We start from the raw sequence: 15,318 nt of genomic DNA, 5'->3' as shown, positions 1-15,318 counted from the left end.
GATTTGACCAGCTGCTTCTAGCATTTAAAACTAATATTGCTAATTAGATCACGGTTCTCATTTCATCATCGGTTTCAGCAATAATCCATGCCTCAAGTTTTTTATGTCAGTTACTTAAGAAATATGCAATTAAGAATGTTGGTTAAAAATTCGCGTTTTTGATGAGATTGATTTTGATCGATTGTAAAAAATGTTTTTTTCGTTTGTTTCCAGGGATGTTTCTACGAGGCAGATGTAATAATGAGTCGACAATTATCTACAAGACGACCAGAGGATGATGAACGACAACGAAATTAAGCTATCCTCGATATGGAGATGGGTAAGAATAAAACATTGCGTGTGATTTTCCGTAATTAATATTTTTGAAATTTCACGAGCTTGAAGCGATTGTATGTGTAGAAGTTCTCGGTGTCGAAGGTTAATGAATGTAAAGTCAAATTTTTGACGTTTCGGCACTGAGGACGGCCTTCCTTAGAGAACTAAAAACATGTTTATTGAATCAAGGTAACAATGACTTTAGTTATGACTAAATATTCTATTACATAAGAAAACTCAACGTTGATGTGATTATTTTCTTAAATTTGATCATGCTTTGCTTCATAACTTTTTTCCACAGTTCAAGTACCACAGTTCCCAACTTACTGAATCTCGTGAAATCCTTTGAAACCATTTGAAACGAAGCTATCGGAAATCTTAATCTGAAATTGTCCGAAAACCTTTTATCCTGAAATTGAGAAATGTCAAATTTATGCAGACATTGCAAGAACAGTTGGTAGATATCCAGGATATCGGAATACGACACCACGTTGCTGAGATCCTTCTTTATACTCAGCCGGTTCTTCTTTCTCTTCTTCTTGCAACCCGTCAACGTTTCAAAATCGACGTTCAGATCCATCGAGTAATATATAAGAAAGGAAAGACGAAGAAATAAAAGTAAAAAATTGACGTTTCTAGTAAGAATCGTTCAGCAGCAGTTCAGCAGCAGGTGTTGGCGCGTTAATTTGTCGGCGGTGGTAGGGGAATAGGACATACGTGTAGGTGCAGACCGACAAGATAGGGGTTCTGGTCCCATCTGCCTCCTTGAAACGGGCATCGCGCGTTGGCCAGCTGACATGTCGATCGGACACCGGAGTTGGCGTCCATTTATGCAGAATGTACATTTTGATTCAGCGTATGTTGTACATACTTATCTCCTTTACGTAATGCGCACGCAACAAGCACTGCAGAGGCTAAGGACCCGGCCGCGATCAGCAGGGTGAAGTTACGCAATCGTACCCGCTGATGTAATACAACATCTCGTGTACACTGCGCATATACCTGCCTATGTGTTATCGCGAAATGGGCATGTAACGGGGTATTATGCGTATATAATAATGTAGGCGTGGGTGCCTCGAGCAGTTGTTACGCAAAGGCTCTTTGCACGGACCTTTCGGCACAAAAGACACCGCATTGCGCAACCTTTAACTTTGTACGCCTCCCCCTTCCTCCCTTGTTCATCCTCTGCAGATTTATACGCGAAAGAACACGCACTGCCTAACTGCCTCTATTCGCTACATCGTGTACACATATCTGTATATATGTATACGGAGTATTGTTTTTTCTCCATGGTTTTTCGTGTTTACTCTGTATAGCTGTACCTGCGTTTTATTGAATTACATATCCACCCGACTGATTTACCCGATTCATACGGATTTAGTTAGTGTCTTTGAGTTGTGGAGGAAAGGCAGTTAAAAGTATTCATTCACCTCTTTCTTTCGTCATTCTTCTTACCGACACTTCACCGGCCATACGCCGATGCCGAGTAAAGACAATTGTTCGAATTAAAGATAAAATGTTGAAAGTGAGAAAAGGAAGGACAGGGAGAACTGTTTGAACAGATGATTCAGCTTCTAGCTGTCATAGATGCGTCAGTGTGTAGGCAAGTTATAGCCGTAGCCAACCAGTTGGTATAAGTACATAAACTTTGTTCAAGAAGCTCATCGATCCGGTTGTAATCGATGACTTGGAAGTTCATCTCATCCTCTCATCGTCAGACTTTTAATATCCCATGATACGGAATCAGAAGAGAAAGAAGAACCGCACAAAGAAGGAAAATGGAATGATATACGTCTTAAAAAGATGAATCAGAAATCATCTTTTTTGATATCCGTTACCAAAATTTACATTACTCTCGTCTTTGGTACACCTCTTTGTGCCAGATACTGTAAAATTAATGACCGCGACACTCGTTTTGGTTTTCACTCCACGTCAGACCTTCGCGCCTTTCTTTGGTTTGACATTTTGAAACTGGCGTCGGGTCTCGGGGTGGTTAAATTCGTCCCCTGAACGCCCTTTAGTAAAATGGTGATGCGCTTTACGGTTCAGCAGGAGTCCAACACGTCCCGGCATAAGGTTCTACCTTATTTCACTCACCCGTGCAAACGTGACAAAGAAGGTTTACGCTCAGCTCAAGTAACTGCTGTTCCTATAACTGAAGCTGGCATTGCGTCAGTATAATGTGCTAAACCATCACTTCATTCATTTGCCACATTTTCCCTCTACCTGACAATAAACACGATGAATTTTATTTTACGCTCTTCACAGAGTTCGCTCATATCGATATTATTCTATGATACTCTCAATCGTTTAGTCTAATTTTCTCAGATCCTTTTGATTATGCACCATTGCTGGTAACCATACTCAAATTCAGGGTCAAAATAGACCTAGAAAAAATTTTGGGAATTGACTTAAAGTCATTTCAAGTCACGATCTTCATTCCTCTTCATCGTCTCCCGATGTTAAAATTCCTCTTTCGTTTTTCTCCACGCGTTGATCTTCAGGTTCCGTTCCCAGATTGAAACATAACGTCACCCGACGCTTCGATACGTAAACAATTGAACTAACAAACTCAACATCTATCAGTCATTATCAAGATCGGTTTCGTATACAACTTGGCGTATCCTGCTTACTTACCTACTAACTTACTCAGTTGGATGCATAGTTAGTACTTAGTTGCCAGCGAGAAGGTACCACTCGCAGTTGGGATCGGCTCTTGGGATGCCATCCGTAACTTACACCCCTTTACCTTCACCGGTTTAATAAGACACCCCGTACTTCACGGCGACGACGTTTAAACGTCAATATACCGAATACGGAGGCAGGTGGGTTGAGATCCCACCCTATAAATATATGTTCGTCTTTGAGCGAACTGGAGGCTGGAGGCTTTACAAGTAGCTTCATGAACTTACCAGTTAAAAAGCTTTCCGTGTCCTTTGCAATTCTGCAATCGAACGTAATTCCAAATCCGTTCGAAGAAACAGTCGTTTAGCTTTTAGATAGAAGTTGGATCTTTCGGCTGGTAGCAATATTTCGTACTCAAGTCTTATCGCTTTTACCTGTAACGATCGCACAATGACTCGTTCGTATGTCTGTCGTTGACAGGTTATAAAAGGTCGGGCCCTTCCCTTGCACGTACATGGAATTGTTCGTTCGTTCGCTCGTTTGGTGCCTGTACAATGCAGTGTATAGGTACGCCTGTACGTATACCTATACAACCATTGAACGAGGCAGTCCTGCTGATATACGTTGGCCCGAAACACGGAGTACGATATTCTGGCGCACCCCTCAATTCCCTTACAGTTTACGAATACGTAAACCCATTTAGCGCATTGTGTCTTCGATTTCCGAGAACAAACCGATCGAGTCCAGCGTTTTCGTGAATCCGTCCGATTATATAACGGATGCCCTTCAATTTTCGTACTGTTCCTGCGATTTTCCTTGCTTGTTTTTTCCTTTCATTTATTCATTCGCTCATTGGTTCATTCTTTCACCGTCGCTTGAATCGTAAATCATAATTGAAGATCCAGTAGCAGGAATTTCTGACTGGATTCTCTGCAAGCTTGAAGAGCGATCCGTAATAAGTACAATTTATGTACGAACAGATGCACCCAGATACCCCTTATAATCGATTGTCGATATGCCGAGCACACCATACGTCTTGGTGACTTCCGTTCCCTTTTCGGAAACAACGTTACTTTTCGTTACGTTTATACGTTAACGGAGGCAACGCATGACGTATTCTACATGTATACGTGCAGTATATAGAATACGTAAGCCACACGCAATGAGCTATAACGATGAAGAAGCCGCATTAATTCTCAGCTTGACTTGCCTTGGCTTGGCTTGTTTCTATGGGCTATTTTCACTGCCCACGCAACCTCCTCCGCCTCGTCTTTCAATCTATGCACATATACGTCTATAACACAATTTCGAACACGTGTGTTGGTATATAAACAAATGAAGCCGTATACTCTTCTCTCGTATAGTAGCCTTAATTAATTGAGTGTATATGTATTCTTACCTATATTAAGATACTCGTACATCAGACGTTTTGTCCACATGGAATATCCTACAAATCGATTCGTGCATATCAATAGGTACGTCGAAAAGTTAATTATTGTGCGTTGATACAGGTCGCTGCAGCTTGCGTCGAAACTTCAGAATGAATTAAAACGGATTCAAAAAATAGTAGGAAGGAAAAATTGCTGGAATACTGTCAGAAGTTATTCGTTCGAAGTGTAGGACGCGGAAAATAGTTCAACTGTCCTTGGAGCTGGTTGACGGCTCGAAGGATGTTCATGACGTACATACAAACTAGTCACGAGGCTAGTAGGGCGAGGCGTTCAGGGTGCGCCTTGAGTTCCACGCACGCGTGTGTTCGTCACGTTTGTTTGATTACACTAATTGGGTTAATATTTTTAATCGCGTTTCACCTGAGAGCCTCGTCTTTGCCACGTTATGCGTTTAGTTCTGAGGGGGCGGGCGGGGAGAAATTCGGCGGAGCCGTTTAACGCGAGTGATTTACCGGGCTCTGGAGAAGAGGGTGGACGGAAGGAAGAAAGGGAAGGGAAACGAAGGGAAGCGGCTCCAGTGACGCCAGGATATCTATCCTGTAAATTCCCCTAATGAAAGTCCCCCGAGGATCTTATACCGCGGATCGTATTAAGGCTTGGGAAGAGAACGTATCGTACATACCTATCCGCCAAGCTGACTCAGGTATTCATTATACGCGAATTTAAAATATACGCTCGCTTTTATCCCCTCTACTTCCGATGGTACCAACGTGTACTTGAGATCGAGAAATGACCCGGGATTTCAGCTCCATCCAAATTCGTCGGTTTACAACCGTAATGTAAAGGTGTAATAAATTTCGAGTAATTAGACACCAACGCTGCGGTCAAGAACGAGCTCGGGCCTGGGAAATGAGAACTGGACACCGACGGTCAAGATCGTGACTAAACCCACTTACCAAACTTTTGTCTATACCTACACAAATTTTTGCCTGTCTTCTAGGAGAGTGAAAAATTTTAACAACTAAGATTCTCGGCAGTCGGATATAATTGCCGTGCGTAACACCAGTGTAAATTGTGAGAGTGAGGATTTTTTTTATAGATTAGCATTCTCCACGATTCGGTAGTTATCTTTATTCTTACAGTAATAAAAATGCTTTTCGGCAGTTTTGCGATGCACGTGTGTGTCAAGCCTTCTTCTGCCTCATCATCTATAAATTCTCGTCATCGTTTCCGGGTTATGATTACAACGTGGATCGGAGTCGAGACGTTTAGGATCTCTCGGTGTGGCATTAGGGCGAAATGCCAGGTCGAAAGGGGCTCGATTTTCCCTGGTTTGAGGAGGGCGAGAACAACCCCGAGTTTAATGTCACTCCCGCCCCTCACGCTGCGCGCGTATAAATGTCAGGACAGTTCAGGGTTCTCTCTGCAGGTTTTCTCCATCTCGTCGCCGTTTTCAAACCCGCGAGTGCGATATCCGCGATCTTTACCATCGTCGCACGCGTTTACCTCTCTCTACCCCAAACCGTCCGACCATACCTACCATCCAGCCCCGAAGACGCTCGGCAATAATATTTCATTATGTCGTATTATATTTATAACTCGCTAAAAGGCCGTAATATCTCGCCTCTAACAGGCTCCACTCGTAACGCCACGTAAGTGTGTATGAGTATATATATACATATATATATATATATATATATATGCAATATATATAAATTTGCCTTACTCGTGGAATCGTGAAAAGTTTTACGAGAAGCTGTGGTGGGTGGTTAGCTGACTGGCTGGGTGAGCATACCTTATTCTACCTCTCGTTTAAAACTCTCTTCATCTTTCTCTGTCCCTCTTGCTTTTTTCCTTTGGTACTCCGATTCGGAAATCACTGCTACGGGTTCAAATTGGTCTAAAATCAAATTGAGCTGAAAAAATCGGAGACGAAATGCGGTGCCAATATCGACTCGATCGGTCGAGCATTGTACTTGAAATATTTTATAGTCACTCAAAGTCATGTTCGTGTATATTCAATTCATAAGTGAGGACTAGTTTATGTATACAATCCGAGTATTCGTATGTATTTATTCTGGATAGATGATTTTTTTAATGTCTTCTTAACTAGAGAAACTAGAGAAACGGTGAATCTTAATTCCGTATCTGAACAGGATGCTGACTACATCGGTAATAATTTCTCAATGGATCGATTGTGTTCAGGTTCTCGTACCATCTGTTAAACGATATTACAACGATCCTAGTTGTAAGTCAGAGTAAAGAGTGCGGTGGATAGTGAGTCACCGAGTTTGTTTGGACGGTGACTCTGAGCCAGCAGCGCAAAGAGTGGGACTTCGAGAATTGCGTGAGCCTGCCTGCCATTTCGAGACGTGAACTAGGCGATAGTCTCATTGTCAGGTCGACGGGTCGCCGACGGTGACCCCCGTGCTAATTAAAACCAGGGAAGATAAATTGGCGGGTGGAGGTAGGTTGGTTGGCGGATCGCTTGAGGTGCCTGCCGGCCTGCCTACCTGCCAACCTCGCAATCTACATCCTTGACAAAAGAGTGCAGCACGCAACGCACGTCCCTGGGGGAACGAGTCACCCTGCAGGGCAGCAGCGTGCAGATACTAATTAACTGAAGAAGAAGAAGAAGAAGAAGAAGAAGAAGAAGAAGAAGAAGAAGAAAAAGTATAAGAAAACGAAATAGAAGAAGTGAGAGGTGGGGTAGAAAAACCCGCCTCTTGACTACCCGGTGAAAATTTTCATCCGCAACGGCGTTTTAACGTCTCTCATCCACTCCAACGATTCAACCATCCCCTTTTCAGATTCAATGCTGACTCTGAAACTTCATCTAGACCTTCATCTGGTGTAACCTTGTACTGAGCCAAGGCTGAAAAATTCCGAGCTTATGTTCATGCTACAGACTCGACGCTATCTGCGGAAGATACGTGTTGAGTGGGATACGCGCGTCGATGGAAGAAGCTCAGATCCTCGGAGGCGTTTTGCGTTCTCCGTTCTTTTCGCTCTGTGGCCTCACCGAGTAGCGAGTAGTGCGACAGACGGAGAGAAAGAGAAGTTTGCTTACGTTATCGGGTCTGTACTTGTGACACATGCACATACACACACACACACTCACACAAACGGGCACCGCATCCACCGTCGAGAATAGATCCGGTAAACATTCGGCGAACGAGAACGTCGACGGGAACTTGGATGTGGCGGAACACCCCGTGAACCAGTAAGCCCGGGTGTATCAGCTAGAGCACGCGTGCGTGCGTTCAAAAACACCGCACTCTCTCTCTCTCTCTCTCTCTCTCTCTCTCTCTCTCTCTCTCTCTCTCTCTCTCTCTCTCTTCTCTCCTTCGCCTCCTTTCTCGATCAACCGATGGAGGATGGATATGTGCCCCGGATTATACACACGCCCCGTGCCAAAAATATAACCGTTTCTCGCATACGTGTAATGCCTGATCTCCGCTGATATGTACAACGCTTATATTCATGTGCTCGCTGATTTCTCACACAAGTATATGTATACATAGACATTACGCTGTGCGGAAAATCAGTGCGTTTTGTGGCACGAACTGGGAAGAGGAAAACTTTGAAATTAGACGAGAAACTTGAGACAGTTATTTCCGCGAGTTGTGGTACTACCACTTTGAAAATTGGCGACTATATTATTGAGAGGTCGAAACGATCCCTGGTGTCTAAAACTCATGCTGGACTAATACCGTTGAACCATAGATCACTATGACTATCGAGAGGTGCATTTGCACGGGTTATATTTCGCGGGAAGTAAGGACGGTTTATTCCCGGTTGCCGTATCGTCTGCACGCTTGTTACCCTGCAATCCGGGCAAATCCCGGCGGTGTCCTTTGCGCCATTGGGTCTCGAACATGGTACGACGTGCCGGAGTGTGCAGCAGTCTGCTAACAGGAACGGCGGTTCTCCACCCCACCCAGACTTGAGATAACTCCGCGAAACCGTTTAATCTATCCTAGGATATGGGTGACTCTCTCTCTCTCTCTAGAGATTGGGCAACGGTGAAATTACTGCACGTGGAGTTGAGAAATACGAAGGGAAGAGAAGATCGTCGAGTACTCACAATCAGTGTGGAACGATCCGCGAGCCGATCAATTGAAATTCATCGACGATATGCCGGCAGGCCGCGTGTGTGTTTATACCAGAAGCAGAGGAGAGGAGAGAGGAGAGAGGCCTTGCTCGAGTCGTGCAACAGTGCGGGTGGTTTGGACGTCCGATCCTGACTTGTTGACAGTCAGTTTATATGCGCTGCGGACGACCGGGAGTCGACAGCTTAGGTATAACATGGCCAGAAGTAGGGGCTCGGTGTGTGTGACCAGCATCAACGTTTCGATTTATCAAGCGTCACGACGCCCATCAAAAACCGTCATGGTGGCCGAAACTCCAGCTGCGGATAGTAGCGGCTCAAGCCTTGATCACGAATCAATGGCTTAGTCACTGTGCTATAGGAAACTGTTCATTCGATTTTCTTTACTGTTCGAAAGAATTCAAACCAGGGTAAAAAAAAATCTGAAAGGCGTTAAACTTGCCGACGTTATGGAAGGAAGAATAAGAAGAAGAAAAAAACAAGAATGAGAAGAAAAACAAACCATGAGTATAGAGGATGAATAGGAGGAAAATGGAGAATGGGAAATAATAAAATTTGCAGAATTCCATTTGTGCTTAATCGAATAAGTACAATGGCGTTTCCAGTATTATATACCCGCTCTCTTGAGCGGGAAATCATTTGTTCGCCACGGAGTCGGTAGCTTCGCGCCTCCGAGCGAGCCTTCCTTGGTCGGTCGGATGCTCCTCTCGACGCCAGTCAAAATGCTAATTCCCTCTTTCTATACGTATACCATACAAGTATAATGTATAAGGTACACGGTCATAGATTATACAGATATACACTGTGCACTCGGGTGACGTATAACACAGTCATAGCCTCATTGCGCGTTTTCGGAGAAGTTGACGTAAAAAATTAGCGACGACTCGTCGTTCGCCGCTCCAGAATTCCACCCGAGTATCAATCAATTCGACCATCCGATGGGCAGAATGATCGCTCGGCATCCCCGCGAACCCGTCCTCCGGCCGGCTAACCTTTCTTTCGCGAGGCGGCGCCATCTGTCGGCCCCCGCTACCTTCCGGCACTCCCCCGCCGGCGGCCGAACCGCTATCGACGAGAGCCGAGGCTTCCCGAATCGGCGCCCTCCCCCCTCCCAGTCCTCAATCCGATCCCGCGGCGCCGGGCGCCGTTCAGTTGCGATGAAACCGCCAAACGTGGCGCGCGACTCGCGAATATCATCGCGGGTCGAGTCGCGCTACAAATTTGAATTTGGATCTCCGCCTCGAGACCTCGGCTTTTATTTTCATTATTCAGCGCGCCGGTCTTTCCTCCTTCCGTCACTTCGTACGCCGTACCTCCTGTTCACCGGCATGTCGGGAATCCAGTGAGTTCCGAATATACGTGACGCATCGACCACGCTGAAATTTGAATTCAGTTTGAACGACTATCAGGAAACGAAGGAAGACGAGGAGGGGGGACGACTCGCTTCTGCGTCAACGCCTGACAGATCGCCTTTTGAGTTTCAATCAGGCTGCTGCTAATATTACTTAGAAATAACAGATGACATATAGAAATATCGAACTGAGAAAGGAAAATAAAATTGTGCATATGATGAGGCTCCTTGTTCGATATGTATATAATATATTTTTTTTATACCGAGTGCTAATTGTGATTCAAGTCCTGTTTCTTTTCTCTTTTTTTCTCATGGACGAAACGACGGTCATAAAAAAAGTGCTTCCGTTGTTTATTTTCTTATTTACTGTACGGCACTTCGCTTATCGCTAATTGTCATGTACATACATCGTTCGTGACCGGTGCAGTTTTTATACTCCGAGTAGAAAGGATGAAGAGACTGCATAATGCGTGCAAGTCTTCTTTTTCCTGGTGGATGATGAAAAACTACCCCAATCACAGAAACACCCTCTCAGCTCTATCTTGAATCGTTCCTCCTTTCACCGAAGGTAAGAACCCAATTAACATACCAATTCGTTAACTTCTTGACAAAAATGCACAAATAATTTCTTTATCAATCTTCTTTTGAGTCGAGTTCGCTAATGTTGTAGGTTCGAATTTGAACTGCGATGGCTAACTTTGGTCCAAAGTTCTCGTACCATTGTTATACCTGCGTATATTTGATCCTCGATGATGCATTCCGCCTCTGCTCAGTGTCCCGTTGTCATTATTAGACCCATTGAGTAGACGTCACATGCTGCTGCTGCTGCATTGACGGATGCATGAGACGAGAAATGACGCGCTGATTGAATAGGGAATCAGTCCCTGGAACACCGTGTCACGGATTTGATTTAGAGCTCTCTCAATGATCATCATTCTACGTGGCTCGGTCTCGATTGTGCCATGTATAGACCGGCTTAAAGCCACCGATCGAGCAATCTGATTACATTCAGTTTCCAGCGGTTTTCATCCCATCTTTTCAAACCACGATTCACCGGGACTAATGATATTGAGAGAAAATATCAAATTGCGAAGTATGTTGCCTTTAACGGATAACCGACAACTATTGCGGTACGTTAAAAATTTATTTCTCCTTTTCCGTGATGGTCGAATATACGGTTTTGCAAAAATAATTATTTGATTGATCCTGGAGAATTCGTACAACGTTTTTAAAAACCGGGAAGAATAGAAAAATGTGTCAGATACGTTAGAATATATCTGTGTATCAATGAATCACCGCTAATAAAAAATTTAATATGTACAGATAACGCGATGGAATATGTAGAAACTATAATAAACAAATTCCTGTACTACGTGGGTACATTTATATGTTATTACGTTTGACGATGTACTATCCGGGATGTGGAAATTATTCGTTATTATGTGAGTGTGCGTATGCAATTATGCGTCGCTTCCCTGAATCTTGAAATACCTTACATAATTATATACATATAAAAAATACTCCGCGGCCGAAATTATTTTACTCTATTATCATTCCCGCTAGAAGATGGACAACCAAAAACCAGAGAATATATAAATCGAACGAATAACATAATGAGAAAAAAATAGGAAATGATAATTATCTTGATGAATCGTGATGGAGTTGCTTTTGAAATAATTTGAGGGAAAAATTCGTGTGTATGCATATATTTTTTTTTTTTTTTCACTAGGTAATTGAATTGGTTAGAATCTTACGTTACGAAGAAATACATTACATATACTCATATTATAATTGCAAAGAGGAATTATTACTTAATTTATACCGGCCGCACGTGTGCGTATTATACTTGCAATTAAGTACATACATGTCCGTAAGTGTTTCTCGCATCACGTCATCTTCTTTTTCTTCTGATTCCTCACCCTTTCCTGTCCTCTCCTCTCCTATCCTCTCCTATTCTCTCCACCATGGACCACAGAAGAGTGCGCAAGCATTAGACATAAATTATTCGTATTAAAAGGTTCATTTTCTTTAATACCTACACTCGTATATAATATGTATATGTATATTATGTATGTACAACTGCGCGACATTCTAGAGAATTTTATTATATTGCTCTCGTTAAATGACCCGTAGAGAAGCACGATTCTACCGCCGCGCCGCATTTCTCGCTCATGGGCTCGTTGTCGTCCATGATTTTCGACTACCCACACGTATGCGTTTAACAATCTGTTTTTTTTTTTTCATATTTTTTTAACACGTATAATATATGTACATACATCTACCTACCCACCCACGTTAATGTACTACATATTAAACGAATAAATTGTCGTCACTATTTGAAGAAGATGAATCAAGAGTATGCTATAGTCAGTCTTTACCGACCGAGTGAAATTTCACTTGTTTTTTACTATTATGCGTGCTTGTTGGGCATAACTGACGGAAAAAAGCTGCAGATAGAAATATCGAATAGAACTTACGGCGCTATCTGCAACTTTCTTGCATCAGTGATGTATAAGCCAGCGTAATAGTAGTCAAAATAAGTGAAATTTTACTCGGTCAGTAACGCAGTGACACTGTCATCCTATTAACCCTTGTTTGGCACACTTCTGTAGTATCACATACTAGACACACTGGGGTCCTCAGCGACAAAAATCGTTATGAAAAATGAACTATTAAGTATTTTTTTTGGAAATTCTTAAAAGGTTACTTTTCGAAACTGTATAGGTTATCTATCAAAAATATCAAAATGCCAGATGTCGCCCCAGACCCGATTTTTTTTGTAAATTTAGGTACTTTAAATTGACGAAAAAAAGGCGTGAGGCCGTTTGTACCTCCGGGGTGTCAAACAAGGGTTAAGAAGGTACCTGAAAGATTTCTACACATCCATGTATTTTATTTTTACTTACAGCTAAGGTTGCCGCGACGTTTTTAAATTTGATTTTGAGAATCAACTGTCGTATAATTTTCATGCACTTGAATGGCATGTATTATATTCGAAATATTTTCGTCTCGTTAATCTGTAATAATTAATCGTTCTTCTTATATACTTATCATCATACACCATGCGACATCGCGTCGTTGTTAACGGGGTTACAGGTTAAGTTAGGTTAGGGTTGGATTTGGGGATGGGGAGATGTGCGAAGACCGACTTGGTGCGAACCCTAATGCGTTTACCGTTGCCCCTAGCTACGCCGAGATTGGTTGTCCGTCGTTCCGCGTTTCCCAAATCCTTCATCTTCATCTTCCTCACTCACCTCCCCCCCCCCACCAAACTCCAAACTCTTCTTCCTCATTTCGCGCGTATAAACCGCGGCCCGCACTGCAGCGCAGCTGAAGACGACACCAACTGCCTTATCTTATTGACACTGTCAATCATGTACGACGATGTTCGACGAATGTACTCTTCTTACGTCGAACCCAGGTGTCTGTAATAATCCCATGTGATGAATGCTTATCAATAAATAATGTATTTCGGTTGCCTGTATATATATATACAAAATACATATATATAATAAAGTATGTTTTCCTCTTGTCCCGCTTTTTCTGTCGCCTTTTTTATCATCAATTTATAGCTTCGTTATTCCTGTCGCGAAAATCATCGGAGCACGTTTTCGAAGTGGGATATAATAACGATTCGAAGAGAACATGAGAGATAAACAAACACGTGTGCTGGATCGCGATCGTTCGACTGGAATTTCCCGTATATAGTCACGTGATCTTATTTTTTTTTCTTCTTCTTCTTCATGTGAGGTCGTGCGGAGGGACGAAATGCGGCGGTCGAGTTCTTACGATTAGTTAGTCGGACAGGAAAGTGTGAAAAATGAGGCTGCGATGCCAGCTGGATCGTTAATGGACACGCGACCCATCCTCCTTTTTCCTTATTAGTGCCCTTTTTTTCCCTTCTTTCCTTTCTATTTTTGTTTCTCTTATCACTCGCCCCTTTTTCCTTCCCTTCTCTCTCGCACTCTCTCTTTCTCTTTCTCTTTCTCTTTCTCTCCCTCTCAATATTTTCACTCTCTTCTTCTTGTACACAGCTGCAGAGAGCATTTCAGCTACACGCGATGTCACTCATCGTTTTCCCTATCCTCGCCTCTTTTCCTCCCTAAACTTTTTCCACCTTCGTCATACCTGTCAATTAATAATGCTTCAACTTCTCGTATGCTATTCTTATGATATAAGTACGTACCTGTACGCATGTAACGACGATATTGCAGTAACGATTCGGGGGTTATAACGAGAATATTTATTCCAGTTCCTATAAAAATATGACGCTTGGAAAGGGGTGGAAAGTAACCGTCTTCCATTATTCGGGCAAACATTATTGATACATCGAACAATCCTTTCCCTACTTCTATACATCAATTTTAGTGTGCTATTATTATACTCTTCCAAATTCTATTCTGAAAGTATCTTCGTCGACGGATCTGCGAAAACATAGGTTATCTTTTGTCTCGCGGATTCAATATCGCTCATTTTGTTTATATTTTAATTCTTCGTCTTCAAAGTTTTGAAAAACTTGTTTGTACAGGGACATGAACATTATTAAACATACTAGATATATTTTTAATCTGATACACGGCACACATATATAGTATAATCAATAATGTCCTTCGTGCACGGAATCAGATTACGTCAAAAGGATATGTAATATATTACCGCGTTGAGAATAAACGCAATATACAACAATACATGTACTTCTACATATGAATTACTTGACTTTGGCTTTGTCACTTTGTGGCGTTGCACGTGTTGCGCAATCTGGAATCAATCGCCAATATAAACGAAGTGGGTGCAGCAGGACTCTAGTCATACATCAGCTGATGGTTTCATTTTCCCTTTTCATCTCTTTTCCCTATTCTCTCTCTCTCTCTCACCGCATCCATTAATCAATCAATTATTATGCGAATACCTAAAATAATGATAAACATATGCAATCGTTATTATTGTACGATACACATACAAACACGACGCCTTCGATGACGAAAGAAAAAGAATGAATCACGATGAAACACGGTGAATAATGACTACATCATTTTCCGCTCAATTGATTTCATACAATTCATGTTACATATGTAGGTATATAACATTATTACAGCTGCTCTCGTGCAATCTACATACATACAGAGCGTACATCATCATGTCTCATATACCCTTGTGTATTTATTACAAGTCTATGTATGCATGCGTACCGGCTGCTGTTTACAAGGCAAGATTAGGAGTTTCTGCAGCGGCGCGTGCCTGCGTCAAGATGCAGCAAACTGCGTCGTCGGGGTGTCTTTAGTGAGTGACCGTTTATTTTTTTGCCGCCCGGCTGCAGGCTGCAACTCTCGTTATGTACCTATATAGGTGTAATCTTATATACCCGTCGGATATAAATTGCCGCTCGGCGTGCCTGTGTTCATTTACAATACATTATACGTGCATTTGTATGGAACGTCGCTTGTATTATACGCGGTATTACGTACGTTTGCCTAATGCACCGAACACAGGTGTAAGTTCGTCGGTTGGTTGTGATGTTGCTGGTG

The sequence above is a fragment of the Neodiprion fabricii genome, chromosome 4 (genome assembly GCF_021155785.1).
Source record: "Neodiprion fabricii isolate iyNeoFabr1 chromosome 4, iyNeoFabr1.1, whole genome shotgun sequence".
NCBI lineage: Eukaryota > Metazoa > Arthropoda > Insecta > Hymenoptera > Diprionidae > Neodiprion > Neodiprion fabricii.
This window is presented reverse-complemented; position numbering follows the sequence as displayed.